The sequence below is a fragment of the Peromyscus maniculatus genome, chromosome 23 (genome assembly GCF_049852395.1).
Source record: "Peromyscus maniculatus bairdii isolate BWxNUB_F1_BW_parent chromosome 23, HU_Pman_BW_mat_3.1, whole genome shotgun sequence".
Taxonomy (NCBI): Eukaryota; Metazoa; Chordata; class Mammalia; order Rodentia; family Cricetidae; genus Peromyscus; species Peromyscus maniculatus.
In genome coordinates, this window is record NC_134874.1 from 24,416,003 (window position 1) to 24,435,153 (window position 19,151).

Sequence of the window (19,151 nt, forward strand, 5' to 3'; positions counted from 1 at the left end):
GGGTTGAGAGCTACTCTTCTGAACACTTGAACCTTCTGGAGATACCCTTAAACCATGTGAAGAATGGGGCACAGGGCATGTGCACTCATGTGCACAGCTGCCTGCCTGTCTGCACATGCTTCCTGCTGATAGAGACCTTTTCCTCTTGTTGTGGGAAGCTCTGGGGAGCTGCAGCAGGCCCAGCATCCGTGGCAACAGCAGGGCCGGACACTGTTGTGAAACGGGGAAGATGTGTGAATTGTCCATTTCACACTGATCCTTTAATGTGGACACCCTCGCTGGTGATAATGAAACAGGAGGACAGGAATATTATGTTCTCAGTTCCTGCTACATTCTGGGGCAGCTGGCTGCTGTGCAAACTTGTGAAAACTGTAGGCATCCAGTAAGAGCCACCTGACCGGGGAGCCGGATGCCTTTCGGTTTATTGCATCTCGCGCCAGGCCGAGGGCTAATTAGAGCAAGTCTATTGCTGCAGTGTTAACTGGGGCAAGCGAGCCTGGCATAGCATTTCTCCTAAGCCGGATGCCAGGTAAACATCTATTCATGGCAGTGATGGTGTGATACAAGCAGAGAGAGTTCCTGAAGATGTCATGGTGCTGAGTGTATGCAAATCTGCCTCTCAATTTGAAGAGAGAACTAAAATGTGTTCGAGTGCTCTCTCTCTCTCTCTCTCTCTCTCTCTCTCTCTCTCTCTCTCTCCTCTTCCTTCCTTCTTTTTTCTTTCCTCCCTCCCTCTCTCCCCTTTTCCCTCCCTCCCCCCTCTTCACTTCTTTCTGACATGATCACAATATACCAGCTTGGGCTTGAGCTTGTTGTGTAACTGAGGATAACCTTGGACTTTTTCGTGTGCGTGTATATACATGCATATACATACAAGTGTATACAGGTAGAAGTTTTGTGTAGGTGCACATGGAAGCCAGAGGACAACTTTAGCCGTCACACCTCAGGTATGATGTCTTCTTGAGACAGGGTCTTTTACTGACCTAGAACTCACCAAGTAGCCTAGACTTGCTGGCCATGGCCTCTCCAGTCCTGGTATGACAAGACTTGTGTCACTACCGGTGACTCCACCCCCCCCCCCCCCCCCCCCCCGTGAGTTCTGTGTATTGAATCTGGCCTTTCATAGCGAGTGTATCACCCCCAGCAAGCCCTCACCCCACCACCTGGACTTCAACTGCTTGTATTTGATTCACTACAGGTGAGAAGTGGAGTTCTAGGGATGCAACATTACACCCAGTTTTATGTGTTGCTGGGGATGGAACCCAGGGCTGTGCATGCTAGACAAGCACTTTACTAAATGAGCTACAGTCTCAGCCTCCCCCTCCTTTTATTTTTTTAATCATTAATCATCATTGTTTCATAGAACACTGTCTTTGTTGCTTTTAAGGAACTTGTGAGGCTGGGCAAGGGAGTGCATGCTTTTAATCCCAGCACTCGAGGTAGAGGCAGGTGGCCTCTGTGTGTTCGAGGACGGCCTGGTCTACATCGTGAGTTCCAGGACAGCCAGGGCTATGTAGAGAGACCCTATCTTAAACAAACAGACAGACAAAAATCCAAACAAACAAATAAAGTTCCTGTGTGATCTTGAACCGGTAACTTTGTATCTCTGAGTCTAGTAGCATTTATCTCATGGTATAAAAGTGCCTGCAGTGGGAGAGAGAACCCGCCAGTTCAGCTACAGAGAGAAAGTCCAGCCGACTGCGTCACTCCCTGGAGTTATCATGAGAAGGCAGAAGTGTGAACACCCTCGGCACACATGCACTCGGTCAGCATCGGTGGCTTGGTAAGGCTTGGCCAGCAGTTGACAATGTCTCACTGGAGCCAGACTTCCTGAATTCGAACTCCGTAGTGTACTTCACATTGGTAAGCTGACATGTGCTGCTGGAGCTGTTTGAGAAGCCGGCTCTGGGAATGGATTTGCCAACCTCCTCCCACCCCCAACTTCAGACTCGAGCATATTTGTCTCAAAGTGTCCTCTAAGACCCTGTGTCTAGAGATAGGCTGGACGCCCCTGACTGTGACAGGGAGAGAGGAGAACAGCAAAACAGGCCAAGAGTTAAAACACCGTGTTCTCCAGGGCAGCTAGAAGGTGACCCGTTTCCATCAGAGGTCACTGGTGTTATATCCTGATATGAAAGTTTCTGCTGGATACTGTGAGCTTCCCACTTCGTGATTTTTATCTCCGTCTGTTGCTGTTTGTTTTCCTTTACTTGAAAGTCTCACCCGAGGGGATGCGGCTCTGCCTAGAGCTCTCACCAAGGAACTCCGGCATGTTAAGATGAGACCTTCCTTGTGTGTTCAACTGCATGGTGCAAGTGTCTACTCGACACCCCGTTATCTTTCTGCGGCCCCTGCTGTTTTAGTCTTCGATGCTTTCTTGTTGCGTACATAATAAACGCACTCCTTTGAGACCCAAAGCATGGCTGTTGTGGATCATTCTCTGGCCCACTGTGTGGCCTAGTTCTGCCTCAGCAACATCATCTGTGAAATGGAGGGAACAGAATCTTCCATGTTGGGCTTTTATGTTGACTAAGTAAGTGTATCTATGGTGTGTGTATGTATATGTATGTGTATGTATGGGTATATGTGAATATTGGTGGGTGTGTGCACATGTGTTTGTGTGTATGGTGTGTGTGTAAGTATGTAGATGTGAATGTATGGGTATATGTGTATATTAGTGTGTGTGTGTGTGTGTGTGTGTGTGTGTGTGTGTGTGTGTGTGTGTGTGTATGCAGGCAAGGCATCATTGCTCAGGAGTTGTCCACTTTATTCTTAGAGGCAGAGTCTCCTACTGGCCTGGAATTCACCAATTTGGCTAGATTGGCTCAAGCTCCAGGGACCCTTCAGTGCCCCAATGACAAGTATGTGTCACCACCATACCCAGCTTCTTCTGTGGGTTCTGGAGAGTGAACTCAGGTTCTCCTGCATGGGTAGTAAGCACTTTCCTGAACGAGCCAACCTCCCCAGTCCCCCTCAACAGTGCTTTCTTGTGCATTCATGCTTCAGGTGGATTACTGCTGTAGGCTTGCAGCCATGATGGCTAATCTTGATTGTCACCTTGTCTGGATTAAGAGACACCTATGGGATGAAGTTGGGCATGCCTGTGAGGATGTTTCCAGGGGCAATTGGACCATACAGGCAAATAAAGGACTCTTTATAAAGGACATAATCATCGGATCGATCCCTTGGTGGAGTCAAAACACAATGACGTTTTTTAAGGATGTTGTGAAGTGGGAGGTGGGAACTCGGAAGAAGTGGGTCGTTGTAAAGCCCTTGGAGCTGTGTCTTGCCCTAGCCTCTTCCTGTCCCCCTTTCTCTCTGCACCCCACCTGCCATGCTATGAACTGTCCTGCTCTGCCATGATGGACACTACTGTAACGGTGAGCCGAAACAAATCCTTTCTCCTGTAAGCTGTTTCTGCCAGGAATTCGGTCACTGTGATACGATGCTAACAAACAAGAGGTTTCTGTTCCAGGCACCTTATTATTCTGGATACCCCAGTGATGGAACAACCTCCAAGTAGGAAGAGGTTCAACTCACAGAAGAAGAGCAAGTCGTCTGAGTGGAGTTCTGCAGTCACCTTTTGACATTCCGTTTGGAAGCAGTGTAACTGAACTCAAGTAGGTCCATGGCAATGGACTTGCAGGCAGGTTCGTCTCTGGAAAGACATAGTATGGAACCATGAACACCGCAGCTATCTTCCCAGAGAATCAAAGCAGTGAGTAGTCATGGAGCCATTTCACAAAAGGAAAGTTCAACGTATTTATTCAGCTTGGAATATAGAAGTCCTAGGGGAAGACAATGTTTGAAAGCTTTTTGAAGAGAGATTGATGGAATATAACCCGCGCAAAGCACAAAGCAGTATTTGGCTCAAGATAAATTCTTATAAATATTGGCTGCTGAACATGAAAATAGGTCTCCTTAAGGTGGAGTGTGCTACTTACTTACCACAGGGATTTGAGTGGCAGTTGTCAATGGGTGAAATATTAGATGGGTGGATGAAACAGTGTGCCTTCTTAAGTGTGTGTGTGTGTCTACCTACATACGTATATCACATTTTCCATATCCATTCACTTATTATGGGCATCCAGGTTGACTCTGTGTCTTGGCTATTGTTACCAGTGCCAGAGTATGTATATGTATGTGTATGTATGGGTATATGTGTATATTGGTGGGTGTGTACATATGTATTTGTGTGTATGGTATGTGTGTAAATGTGTAGATATGAATGTATGGGTATATGTGTATATATTAATGTGTGTGTGTGTGTGTGTGTGTGTGTGTGTGTGTGTGTGTGTGCAGGCCAGGCCTTATTACCTATTATATATATAACATGTGATACTGGTATATGATGAGTATATAGATATCTCTCTACCAGCTTTCTATGCAGTTGGTAGGAACATAAGCTAACATGGGATTTGGGAGTAAATATGGAAACCTGTATCAAAGACTAAAAAAAGAGTCAAATACTATGCTTTGATTCACTAAGTCTACTTTTCATGAATTTGACTTAAGGATGCATTCAGAAACAGAGACAATGATCAATGTCTAAAGACATATTGGAGTCATTCACTACACAATTATTTCATTAACATGTCAGTAATGGGAAAATGCTTATGATATTATGTCAGAGTGTAAAAATCTGTATGCCATGGCATCTTAGTTACTACAAAAATGGAAGCGAAACAATTGGAAAGAAATGCATCAAGTCGTTTTAACAGTGAACACCAGGCTGGGGTCATGGCTCAGCTCCTAACTTGTACAGAGCCCAGGATTAGGTTCCCAGTACTTTATAAACCTGGCATGGTGGCATACACCAGTAATCTCAGCACTCCAGAGGTTAAAAAAAAGGCAGAGGGATCAGTAATTTAAGGTCATCCTTGGGTATATAGTAAGTTCAAGCCAGCCCCAACTACATGAGACCCTGTCTCAAAAAACAACGCTAATTTTGTCATTGGTGCAGTAGTGCACATCTGTAACCTGAGTTTTTGGGAGGTTGAGGCAGGAAGATTATGAGTTTGGGGAGAGCCTGAGCTATATAGCAAGACCCTATCTCAACCTCCACCTCTCAAAAGGTAATAAAGTTCCGTAGTTCTGGTTATAAGTCTATGGGATTTTTTTTTATTTCATCTCTATGCTTTTTGCATTTTGGTATTTCTATAATGGTCATTTCTAATGTACTTTGTATTGTCTTTATTTTGATTTTTAAGGTCTTTTTGAAGTTTGTTTTTATTTATGTGCATGGGTGTCTTTGCTTGCACATGTGTACCGTGCCCACAGAGGCCAGAAGAGGGTGTCAGATCCCCCTGGAATTGGTGTTACAGATGTTTGTGAACCACCATGGGGGAGCTGAGAATTGAACCCAGGTTTCTGGGAAAGCAGCCAGTGCTCTTAACTGCTGAGCCATCTCTCCTGATCCTGATTTTAAGTTTTTTTAAGGTAATACATTCCTGTGAGACAAAAATCAAAACCCATTTTATCTCTTATTCATCCAACCATCCAATCAACCATCCAATCAACCATCCAACCAACCATCCAATCAACCATCCAACCATCCGTCCATCTATCCATCCATCCATCCATCCATCCATCCATCCATCCATCCATCCATCCATCCACTCATCCATTGCTTATTTCTTTTTTTTTTCCTCTGGAAATAGCTCCTATTATTAGTTTTATGGGTATACTAAAATGTTCTATGCATAACCAAGCTAAAAGCCTCCATATGTTGTAGTTTGAGTGTGAAATGTTCCCCTGCAGGCTCATGTATTTGAATACTTGATCTCCAGCTTTTGGGGGAAACCGTTGGTGCTTTGCAGGGAAATTTGTGGAACCTTTAGGAGACAGAGCATTGCTGGAGGAAGCGGGTCACTGAGGGAGGACCTTATAACCTGGCTTTACTTCCTGTTCACTTCCTACTTCCTGAGTGCAGCATGACCAGCCTGCCTCCTGCTCCCAAGGCCATGACTTTCCTGACTGCGGTTGGGTCTTCCTTACCACTGGAATGACAGGCCAAACTAAACCCTTTAGTCCTTCAAATTTTTTTTTTTTCAAGACAGGGTTTCTCAGTGTAGTTTTGGTGCCTGTCCCGGATCTCTCTCTGTAGACCAGGCTAGCCTCGAACTCACAGAGATCTGCCTGGCTCTGCCTCCTGAGTGCTGGGATTAAAGGTGTGCGCCACCACCGGCTGGCTCCTTCAGTTGTTTTTGTCAGGATATTTTATCATGGTAGCGAGGAAGAAACATTGGTACACAGTTGTGAGCTGGTTGACATGTCTGCTAAGAACCGAGCTCGGGTCCTCTTCAAGATTAGTACACATTCTTAACCACTGAGCTGTCTCTGCAGCCCCATGTTTCTCTGTTATTACTCTTCTCTCTTGATATAGCAATATCAGTAATTTCAGTAATGAGGTCACATTGACACATAAAGAGGCACCCAAAGTTCAATAAATGTTCCATTTTGGGGACTATAGTGATTCATTTAAATGAATCCTTAATCAATTTTAATTTTTTTAGGTAAACAGTGAAGAATGACATTGAATATATGTCATTTCAAACATGTATGACTTTTGTAATCAGTGACAAGAGATTGCAAATGCCAACAGGCACTTAAGAAGTAGTTTGTCAACGAGGTGAATTTTTGACAGTTGAGCTCAGTTTGACAGATGTGCAATTGGTTTATACAAGGCTAGAATGGACAAGGCAGGCAAGAAAGAAGAATTTGACTTCATGCAGGAGGGATGCAGGACAAGACATAGGAGTGACGTGAACTAGACTTAGTTCTCAGGTAATAGTTTGTTTTGGGAACCTTGTCTAACTCATATCCCTGAAACGTCACATTCAACACTCCTTGCATTGGTCCATGGAGGTTATTCCACCCATAAAGACTGCATTGGTCCATGGAGGTTATTCTACCCATAGCGACTGCTGACGGTCCTCTAAGACATTTCTGTAAGCTTGGCCTCATTTGACTGCTATGGTTATGCTGTGGAATAGGGGAGGGCACTTAGTAGCTCTATTTCAGGGTAATTAGCAGATACTCAGCTTTCCACCTGGCTGCTATCCCAGAAGAGGCCAAAGCCAGCTCTAGTTTCAGGCTCCCCCACTCCTCCCCAGTACTAGGGATTGAACCTAGGGTCTCCCAGCCTAAGCAAGATCCCTACCACTGAGCCACACCCCAACCCCTCACTGGGGGATTCTAGGCAGGGGCTCTACCACTGAGCCACACCGCAGCCCTCACTAGGGGATTCTGGGCAGGTGCTCTACCACTCAGCCATACCCCTAGCCCCTCACTGGGGGATTTTAAGCAGGTGCTCTACCACTGAGCCACACCCCCAGCCCCTCAATTGGTGAATCTAGGCAGGTGCTCTACCATTGAGCCATGCCCCCAGCCCCTCACTGGGGGATTTTAGGCAGGTGCTCTACCACTGAGTCACACCCCCAGCCCATCAGCTGCTCAGCCATAGCGATCACCATTGGATTCTAAGCATTCACCCTACCACTGGACTAAACACTCAACATTCTTTCTCTTTGTTTTGAGACAAAAATCTCACCATGTGGCCCAGGCTGGCCTTGAACTCACTTTGTAGTGCAGGAAGGCCTTGAACTCATCACCTTCCTGCCTCAGCCTTGGAAGAAGCAGAGTTTTCAGGCCTCTGCTGCCAGGCCCACCTTCCTTCTTCTTTCTTCAGACCATGATGTGCATCCCAACTTTAGCCTTCTCAACTTCTTTCTTCTGACAACCATTTATAGCCAGACAACTCACTTACTTACCTGGGGCAGTATTTTATCCCCAGCTTCTCTTGGAGACTTTGCTGAGATGTCACAAAGCTTAAACCCAGACCTTCTAGGTTTGATTTCTTCATTGAGATTTTTATGGCCCTGGTGGGCTATTTCCAACTAAAAATATTGCGGCTATTCTCATTGGCATTGAACTTCGGGGCCTCCATCTCTAATTTATTTCCGCATTGGAGCCGATCCAGAACTGTTTTCTGAGGGAAATCTTGGCTCTGTGTGAGGCTGCCCATTCAGCTCACCTCCAGCTCAGATCCAGGCTGGACTCCTTAATTTATAGATGAGGATGTCAAACATGCCGTGTGCACCGCTGGCTGTTAAAGTGTAGAGATCAGCTCTTAATCAGCAGTACGCAGGAACTGTCCACCAGGCTCCTGTTGGAGGGCAACAGTCTTCAATTCCTTGCTGCTAATGAATTAATTATATCTTGTGAGACAGGGCCTTACTGTGTAGCCCAGACTGACCTGGTACTCACTACATAGCTCAGGCTGGCTCATGATGCTCCTGCTTCAGGCTCCCAAGTGTCAAGAGTATAGGCATACACCATCAGGCTCAGCTTGATTAATTCTTTAAGATTTTAAAATCTCAATTTGTTTATATATTAACTAATTTTTTTGTAGATTTATTTATTCATTGATTGGTTGATTTTCTGTTTTTCAAAATTTTTTTTGAATTTCATACATGAGTACTGTATTTACACCATTTCCACCCCTACCTCTCTCTCTCTCTCCTCCAACTTCTCCTGTGTCCCTGAAACTCCCTCTCAAGTTCATGACTTCTAAAATTGTTACCATCTTACCCTCCCACCACCACAAAGCCTTCTGGGCCCATTTAGTGTTGCTCATATGAACATGTGTTTATGGCTGACCACTTGAGATTGGATGACCTTTAGAGGGCTCATCCCTGGAGTACACCGATTATCTCCCTTTAAGTAGCCACTGACTACTTGTAGCTTTTCATCTAGGGCTGGGGCCTTGAGAAATTTCTCTGATTTGAGGTGCCATGTTGACTGGTGGTGTCACCATACAGATGTTGTTTAGATAACTGCCTTGTTGACATTTCATGGATTTAGCACCCTTGTCTTGTCTAGAAGACACTATCTAATAGCCAGCATCTTGACCCTCTGGCTATTAAAACTGTTCTGCTCCCTCTTTTATGATGTTGTTCAAGCCCTAGGCATAAAGGCTGTGTTGTAAATGTACCACTGGGGTGTAGCTGGAGTTATCTCCAGTCCTGCCTGGGCCCGCAGCCACTCAGACCAAAATAAACACACAGACGCTTATATTATTTAAACTGGCCTAATAGCTCAGGCTTCTTGCTATCTGTTCTTATATCTTAAATTAACCCATTTCTATAAATCTATACCTTGCCACATGGCTCATGGCTTACCGGTACTTTACATCATGCTTCTCATGGCGGCAGCTGGCAGCTGGCAGCTGGCAGCGTCTCCTGACTCAGTCTTCCTGTTTCCAGAATTCTCCTCTCTCCTTATCCCACCTACACCATGCTTCCTGCCTGGATACTGGCCAATCGGTGTTTTAATTATCAATCAATCAGAGCAACACCTTCACAGCATATAGAAAGACATTCCCAGCACTGGAGCTGTGTAAGCTTGTCCACTTATTCTCTGCATGTTGACCGCTGTGGCTCTCTGTCGAAGCTGCTTGCAAAAAGAAGTTTCTTTGATGAAGAGCAAGTATTTAGTATGCAGTTAGAAATGATATTGGTTTAAGAAAAAGGTAGTAGTAGGTTCTCCTCTATGGTCTATGACCTCTCTAGCCATGATGAGTTGGCTAGGTTTACAGTACCAGACATGAGTTCTCTCCTATTGAGTGGGCCTTAAGTTCAATTAGATGCCTATTGGTTACCCCTGTGATAATAATACTACTAGTGCATCATTGAGGATATCTTGCCAGTCTGGTCATTATTGTGGTTTGCAGGCTTTACAGCTGCTATTGATGGCTTTTCTCCCTGGGCAGGTTGCATAACATTTCCAATACTATGAGCAGTAGTCCTTAGGGAGGAGGTTTTCAGGCCAATTCCAGATCAGTCACTCCAAGTCCTATTTCCAAAGAGTGTGATGTCTTCATCAGTAAGGTCTGATTTTTAAGTTTGGGAGGCAACCAAATGCAATGAAATAATCTATGATGTTCTGGGAGTCTCTTGGACCCAGTGACCAACAATTCAAAGGCAGGTTTCCCATGCCTGATACTGGGGATTTTGTTAGTCTGTGGCTCCTGGGGTGAACATGATCATCCCATGTAGCATAACTCTATTTAAACTACACACACACACACACACACACACACACACACACACACACACACACTCACACCACACACAGACACACATGGATATATGTATACCTATGTATATTAAGAGGGGTATAGTAGGACACAGGTGCTGTGAAAAGGGGAAAATGGGGGGCACTTTGGTTGGGGGATGAAGGGTAATACAGAGGGAGAGGGATGAAGGAGAGCTAAATAACACTAATGATGCTTGAAAAAGCTGTATGCTTACATTTTATTTATTTATTGTGTAGATGTGTGGGTGTGTTATATGTCATGACACGTGTTTGGAGGCAGAGGACAACCTTCAGGAGCCAATTCTCTCCTTCCACCATGTGGGTCCTAATGATCAAACTCACATTGTCAGGCTTGGTAGAAATGTCTTTACCCACTAAGACACCTTGCCAGCCCCTGGCTGCTTAATTCTTTGCCAACACTCTGCAAAACTTCATTAAAAAAATGTGATTATTTGTACATCTGATATTCCAACTCAGCTATAATACCTCTCCCTATTTGTAATTTGGGATTACGTCTTTTGTACTCACTATTTCAACTGACCAATAGATAGCAAGTATCAGGTTCTAGACTATGAGCTGGGGATGCAGATATAAGCAAGGCAAAGTTTCTACACTTAAGGAGTGGATATTCTAAGAGATAGATAGACATTAGAGATAGATAAGTAAACATGCAGCATGTTAGATCATGATAAATTCTATAGAGCCAGGCATAAAGGCTTACACTTGAAATCTCAGCACTTGAGAGGCATAGGCAGGTGGGTCAAGAGTTCAAGGTCATCCTAAAGAACATAGTCAGTTTGAGGCCAGCTTTGGCTACATGAAAACCTTGTTTCAAAACAACTATAGAGGTCTGGAGAGATGTCTTAGTCCTATTGCAGAGGACCAGAGTTTGGTTCTCAGCATCCATGTTGGGAGGTTCCCAACCTCCTGTAATTCCAGTTCCAGGTCATTGGATGCATTCTTCCGACCTTCCAGGATACACATACATCTAGACACACTCACTTCCATATAAATAAAAATAAAACAAATCTTAAAACAACAAGAAGCCCTTCCAGGGCTAGATGTAGTAGTGCATCTAGTGAGTTCCAGGTTTGGTGGGAAACCCTACTTCTGTAGGTAAGGTAGGGAGTGATTGAAGAAGACACCTGACATTTGTATCTGGCCTTCACAAACACATGTGCATCTGTACACACACAAATAAAATATGGTACACAGGAGACTGAGGTACTGTACGGGATGAAGATCAAAAGACACATGTGTGCCTATGTGTACTTACATCAATAGGCATGCTTATTTTTTTTTATGTTGGTTTGAAGTGACATCATCATCATAGATCAGTTGAACAAATCCTGAAGAAGAGAAGGGTGTGAGCCACATAGACACTGAAGGTAAAGAGCGTATGAAGTTAACTGCCCTTGTGTGAGCCTCTGTGACAAGGAGATACCAAGGACATGGGGCTTAACTGAGCTCACTTTGGGGAATAATGATGAGACCACCTGACCTGGAACACAGCAAGTTCTGGGAAAATTGAAAGGGGCAATAAGGGTGTAGGAGGGGCAATGAGATTGGGGACAAGCCACGAGTCACCTAGGGCTTGTAGGTTGGTTTATGAGACAGGATTCTTCAGAGAGGCAGACGAATAACAACAGCACACATACATGTGAACAGGTGTGTGTGTGTGTGTGTGTGTGTGTGTGTGTGTGTGTGTGTGTGTATGGTTATATGTGAGTATGCTTGTGTGCGTGTGCGTGTGTGTGTGTGTGTGTATGAGCACATGCAAACACACATACAAACATACACTCACACACATGCCAGCACACACACACACACAAGCATACTCACATATAACCATACACACACACACTTATACACATGCAAACGTACTCACACATAATCATGCACACAAACAAACATACTCACACACATGCAAGCATGCACATACACACAGAAGCATGCACACAGAAGTATAATCATAAACACACACACACACACACACACACACACACACACACACACACACACCCTTAAAACCTAGAACTGGTGGTTCATGTGATTGTGAAAGCCTTGGATCTGCACTTGGTAAGCAAGAGACTCAGGAGAGCAGACGTGTGTGGTTTCATTCTAAAAGCGCCAGGCTCAAGACCTCCCAGATAACCAATGTTTTCAGTTCAAGGTAGAAGGAAAGAAAAGATTAATGCCCCAGTTTATGCAACCTGGCAGGAGAAATCCTTTATTATCCAGACCTTTTTGTCCCATTTTGTTGGATGAGACCTACCACATCAGTTAGCCAGCTTTCCGTCACTGTGACAAACCATCACACTGACAGAACCATTTTAAAGGGGTAAAGATTTATTTTGGTTCATGGTTTTATGGGGCTCGGTGGAAGGTGACGTATTCCCGTTGCTTTTGGCCTGAGGTAACACAGAGCGTCATGACAGTGAGCATGTATAGTGGACTAAAGAGCCTCACCTTATGTCAATCAGAAAGTAGAGAGAGGCGGACATAGAAGAAGGGCCTGGAGACAGCGGCAACCCACTTCCTCCAACCAGACCCCACATTCCTTAGCCCCTCCCTCTGGAGTTGGTTGAACTGTGAACGCATTAGTGGAGTCCATTGGTGAGGTCAGGACCTTCATGAGCCAACAACTTCCTAAAGCCCTGTCTCTTAGTTGGGGTTGGGATTGCGTGTTATCAGGTTCTTGGTCTCTTATCCAAAGAACTGGAAAGAAGGGCTCACACAGATTTGTAAAAGAAGCGGCGTAACTTTACCCACAGCACGAGATGGTAGAGATTTTAGAGGAATCCACTGTCAAGGTTGCCAATGGCCATGTGACTGAGAGTCCTCAAGGGCTGCTGTTTGAGGCTTTGCGTTTCAAGAGGAGAAGGAGTTGGTTACTGAGGGTCATAGTTTGAGTATGTCCCTATTTTTAATTAAGTTATATATTCATTCTTCCCACTGCACATATCACTTCCCACAATGCATCTGATTTTAATCACACGCACCCCCAATTACGCATAGGCATAAGATGGTAAATAGGGGATTCTCCCTAAAAGTTTACTTGAAGGAGTCAATTTGCTTTTAAACTATGTGCGAATCTCAAACCAGTTCAGTTCTACTTATTAACTAGGTATGTTGAGAATACACTTGAATAGAAACTGATGAAGTCAAAGGACCACTTTACCATTTATTAACAAGCAAAATCTGTGTACAAGTATCACAATAAGGGATGGGGTGCCTGAAACGAGTTGCCAGCCACCCCTGCTCTCGGGGCTTGCTCCATTCATCCTCCTTCCAAGAGACCCATGCATCTCTAGGCACCGCCTTCTATTTGGGTTATGTACATTCCCAATTAAAAACTCCACCCCTTAGCTGGGCGGTGGTGGCACACGCCTTTAATCCCAGCACTCGGGAGGCAGAGCCAGGCAGATCTCTGTGAGTTCGAGGCCAGCCTGGTCTACAGAGCGAGTCCCAGGAAAGGCGCAAAGCTACACAGAGAAACCCTGTCTCGAAAAACAATAAACAAACAAACAAACAAACAAACAAAACAAAACAAAAACAAAACAACAACAACAAAAAACTCCACCCCTTGGGCCCATGCTCTTTCCAATTGGCTGGTGGACCGGTGACAGAATTTCCATAACAAGGAACTGTATAAACTTGATTGTTACTAAAGACAGGGAAACTTAACACTATTCTTCAGAAATGGGAGGAGGGTTGCCCAATGCAGGTGGAGTGTTGAAGGGATTCTGAGGTACCTAGGCCCATTGTTTGGAGAGGGGCAATTGTGCAAAGTATGATGTGAGTTCTCTCTGTGAGTTCTCTCTGTCTGTCTCTGTCTGTCTTTCTGTGTGTCTATCTTTCCGTGTGTCTGTCTGTCTGTCGCGGTCCCTCTGTATGTGTGTGTAAAACAAAAATCAAATAGGATTCCAGGATAAACAATCTCCCATGCTTGCCCACCTCAGCCTTGCCTCTGAACACTGCACTGGGGACCGAGTCTCTAACGCATGAGCCTTTGAGGGACATCTCCAAGGGCACTCTCTTTACTTAAGGCTACTGACTCAAAGGTTAATTGAATCCAGAAACACCTTCAGAGACAGATCACCAGAATAATATCTGAGTAAATGTCTACGCTTCCTATGACCTTAGTCGTGTTCTCACAAAAAAACCTAAGCACTATGGTGAACAATAGTCACTCAGGATTTCCCTTGGAGAGATGTGGGGAACCATGGGGGAGTAGTGAACAAGGGGAATTTGAACTGATACATTATAGGGGATCTATGGGTGCCCTGTGCTGTAGGTGGCAGAGCCAGAGGGGTTACTTAAGCCTGCTGGAGCCCAGAGGATTCCATCAGGAATCCCAGATGCTGGATTTTGCATGATTTTGCATGCACGGTGCTGCATGATTTGGGGGTTCCTGCAGGCTTTATGGCTTGCTTTGGTCTGATCTTCCCTTGCTCTTCTTCTGTCCCTTACATTTGGAATGTGAAGGGGTCCTCTGTGCCACTGCACACTGGAAGCATTGTTGCTTGTTTTTTATGTTAAAGGGGGCTTAGGGTTCAGAGGTGGTCATGAGTCTCAGAAGAGATTTTTGGATCTTAGGCTTTTGAACAGCATGGAGACTACAAAAGACAGTGGGGACTTTTAGAGAGTGTATTTTGTGTTATGAGATATAAATGAGATTTTGGGGGCCAGGGGCGGAATGTTGCAATTTAAAATAATGTGTTTGGGTGTCAAGTTGACATGGGGTGCAATTGTGGTGGCTAATATTGATTGTCAGCTTGACACAGTCTAGGATCACACAGAAGACAAACCTTGGTGCTGTTGGAACAAGGTCAAAAGAATGACACACGGTGAACCATGCCTTGGGGAACTGAGGCAGAGACTTTAGGAAGAAAGGCAGAGGGCCTTTTACCTCAGGTGTACTTTGTTCCCTGGATTGTTCTTGGATGTGATTTCATGCCTACTGTGACAAGTGTTTACATTCAATTTATAAGACATGTTTAATTTTTTTGTTTGTTTGTTTGTTTTCGAGACAGGATTTCTCTGTGTAGTTTTGGTGCCTGTCCCGGATCTCGCTCTGTAGTCCAGGCTGGCCTCGAACTCACAGAGATCTGCCTGCCTCTGCCTCCCGAGTACTGGGATTAAAGGTGTGCACTGCCGCCGCCACCGCCGCCGCCGCCACCACCACCATCACCACCTGGCAGACATGTTTATTCTTGTTGGATGTCAGAACATAGAACCCTATAGAACCCTAACCTGGTCAGTGTACCCTGAATCTGTCTATGGCGTTCTACCTTGCTCCTACGCTTTCCCAGATATAGTCTACAGTACATGCCAGGCAATTGTGTTAAGATTGGTCTGTCCCAAGAAAGTTCTGGGGAAGGGCAGCTTGTCAATATTAAGTATGTGCTTATTGGCATTTATTTACATGTTTTTCCGATCATGTTTTTTTCTGGACTCAACCAACCTTCCTTGATAATTGTTTCCTTTGTTACACTGCCCACCTCAGCCTCGCTTCTGAACACTGCACTGGGGACCGAGTCTCGAATATATGAGCCTCTCTTTACTTTGAGGGACATCTCCAAGGGCCTCTCTTTACTTAAGACTACTGACTCAAAGGTTAATTGAATCCAGAAACACCTTCAGAGACAGATCACCAGAATAATATTTGAGTAAATGTCTATGCTTCCCATGACTTTAGTCATGTTCCCACACACAAAAAAACTAACCACTGTGGTGATCAATAGTAACTCAGGACTTCACTTGGTGAGACATGGAGAACCATGCATAAAAGTTCATTGAAACTGAAGTAAGGTTGTCTACAGCATTAGACTGTAGCCTGTCCCACTCTTTCAGGTCCTCAGATCCCAATGTCCAGCAGACAAGATCTGCACAGGTTGGCTGTAAAGTTGACATGGCTGCCAGGCGGTGGTGGCGCACACCTTTAATCCCAGCACTCGGGAGGCAGAGGCAGGTGGATCTCTGTGAGTTCAAGGCCAGTCTGGTCTACAGAGTGAGTTCCAGGAAAGGTGCAAAGCTACATGGAGAAACCCTATCTTGAAAAACCAAAAAAAGAAATTAAAAAAAGAAAAGTCAACATGATACTGTCTGGGAGGGGGTTTATATACTGGGTTAACTGTGGCCAGAAGACCTATACTAAATGTGAGTAGCATTTAATGGGCCAGGCTCCTGGAGTGATGTCAGGTGAAGACCATCGTTCATCTTTGTCTCTGCTTCTTGACTATAGGGACCATGTGGTCAGCTGCCTCATGTCCCTGTCAACGTGACTTCCTCACTAGGATGGGCTGTACCATCAAACCGTGAACCAGAACAAATTCTTCCTTCCTTACTGTGTTGAAACTAAACTGTAGGTCTCAGAGTGGGGAGAGGGAGAAACCGAGGACAGGAGATACATTACTATATAATTGAAATATTTCAAAGAACAAGGGTGGCTTGGGTTAGAATGTTACTGGTGGAGATGATGGGAAAGGTCTTGATTCTAGGTAGTTTTTTTTATTATTTGTATCTATTTTATTAATTAAATGTATTCATTTATTTTATTAATTAAATTTATTCATTTATTTTACATCCCGACTGGTTTCTCCCCCCTCCTCACCTTCCCTCCCCTCACCATCCCTCCCCAAATCCATTCCTTCTCTGTTTCTGTTCAGAAAGGGGCAGGCCTCCCATGGGTGTCAACAAAGCATGGCATATCAAGTCGAGGTAGGACTAAGCTCCTCCCCTTACATTAAGGCTGGGCAAGGCAACCCTGTATGAGGAACAGGCTCCTGAAAGTCAGCCAAAGCGTTAAGAACAGGCCCTGCTCTCACTGTTAGGAGTCCACAAGTAGATCAAGCTACGCAACTATCACACATATGTGCAGGGCCTAGGTTGGTCCCATGTAGGCTCTCTGTCTGTCAGTCCAGACTCTGTGAGCTCCTGTGAACCCAGGTTAGCTGTTTCTGTGAGCTCCCTTGTGATGACCTTGACATCCCTGGCTCATACAATCCTTCCTCCCTCTCTTCAACAAGATTCCCTGAGCTCAGCTCAGTGCTTGGCTGTGGATCTCTTCATCTGTTTCCAGAAGTCACTGGATGAAGGCTCTCTGATGACAGTTGGGGTAGTTGGTTCTAGGTGAATTTTTAATGTAGATGCTGAGTTCACATGGGACCTGGAGTCTGTTTACCAGGAGCCTTGTCTACAGTTTTGGGCCACTGTCCCTTAGCTTAGACAGTAATGGTATCTTTTGTCTCCTGCATTGATTGATGCTTTGTTAATCTTTGTGTGTTGATAAAATTCCTTCGTGTGGGGAGATGTGAATGTCTACTCCTTTCCTTCAAGAATGATATTTGAGGAACCTGAGAGGCAGAAAGAACAGAATGTGTCTTTGGTATAGTTAGGAAGGACTCAATATTCAACGATCCTGAAAGACCGGGTGTGGAGCTTTACTGAGTTAAGAGGGCAGCCTGTTGACCAGGTAAAGACAGCAAGAGCTCCAGGGAATGGAAGACACAGGAAAATACCTCACCAGAGACCATGACTTCTTCCTCCCAGTCTCTTACAGCATAGCACAGAAGCGTATTGTCTGGGCTGAAACTCCTGCTCCTGGGGCTGTGGAGATGACCCAGTCAGGAAAGCGCTGACCATCCAAACACAAGGATCCAGCCTCAACCCCCAGCACCCACATAAAATGCCAAGTGTGGTAGCATACGTCTGTAATCCCAATACTGGGAAGTGGAAACAGACGGATCCCTAGGACTCACTGGCCTAATTATTGAACGTCTCAAAAATGAAGGTGGATTGCTCCTGAAGAATGATATTAGAGGTTGATTTCTGGTTCCACACATACATACGTATGTGCAACTGCACCTGCACACACATGTACAAACACACACACACACACACACACACACACACACACACACACACACACACGCAAAATGAGTTTTAAAAATGAAGTCCAGCCGGGCGGTGGTGGTGCACGCCTTTAATCCCAGCACTCGGGAGGCAGAGCCAGGCGGATCTCTGTGAGTTCAAGGCCAGCCTGGGCTACCCGCAAGATACCTCCTCCCTGGGACATCCAAGCAAGTGAGCTGTAAGACAAGTGGTGCTCAGTGCTGGGGGAACATGCCAACTTTGCCAGCTTCGCTGTTTCTGCTGCTGGAAAGAAGACTCAGCAGGCAGCTGTGGTTCTCAGGTGACAGATGGCTGGACCTGATGTGGCCTGATGTTGACAGCAGGCACCCTTAACGAGTTGACAGCTACTCCTGTCATTATCACACTGACCCTGCTCCATCACCTGCTCTACCCACCTACCTCTACAACAGTCTGATCTACAGTCAGAACAACACCCACCCCCTATCTGTTGGGTGCAGAAAGGACATGAAGCAGCCATCTTGTCTGGTGTAAGGGCCCCTGTTGACACTGAGGCCCAGCAAGAACACGAAGACATACAGAGCCCCTGACATGGTCTGGAATGGACTCATCGACACCTAATGATGTCATTGTAGTAAAGGGCACACCATAAGACTAGCATTTTGGAGGCCTGAGTGATGGCTCAGTGGGTTAAGGCACCTGCTGCCCAGCCCAAGGACCCGAGTTTAATCCCCAGGACACACAGGCTGGAAGGAGAGAACCAACTCCTACAAGTTGCCTTCAGACTTCCTTGTGCTTGGACACACACAATAAACAAAATGTTAAAAAAAGAATAGCTTTTGTTTATTTTAAATATTTGGTATGTGTGTGTATATATTTGTGTTTGTGTGTATATGTGCCCAAGACTGACATCGGTTATCATTCCTTGCTCACTCCCTACTTAATTTACTGAGTCAAGGTTTCTCAGTGAACCTGGAGAGACCTTCGGCTAGTCCAGACATCCAGCTAGCCTGAGGGATCCCTTGCCTCTACCTCCTGAGCCCCGGCACTGCAGGCTCCCTTCATGCTCAGTGTTGATGTTAGTGCTGAGGTTCTGAAATCTGGGCTTCATGTCTGAGCTGTACACGCTTCATCCACAGCTCCAAGAAGAGCTTTTATGCAACAAATGTATTCAGTAA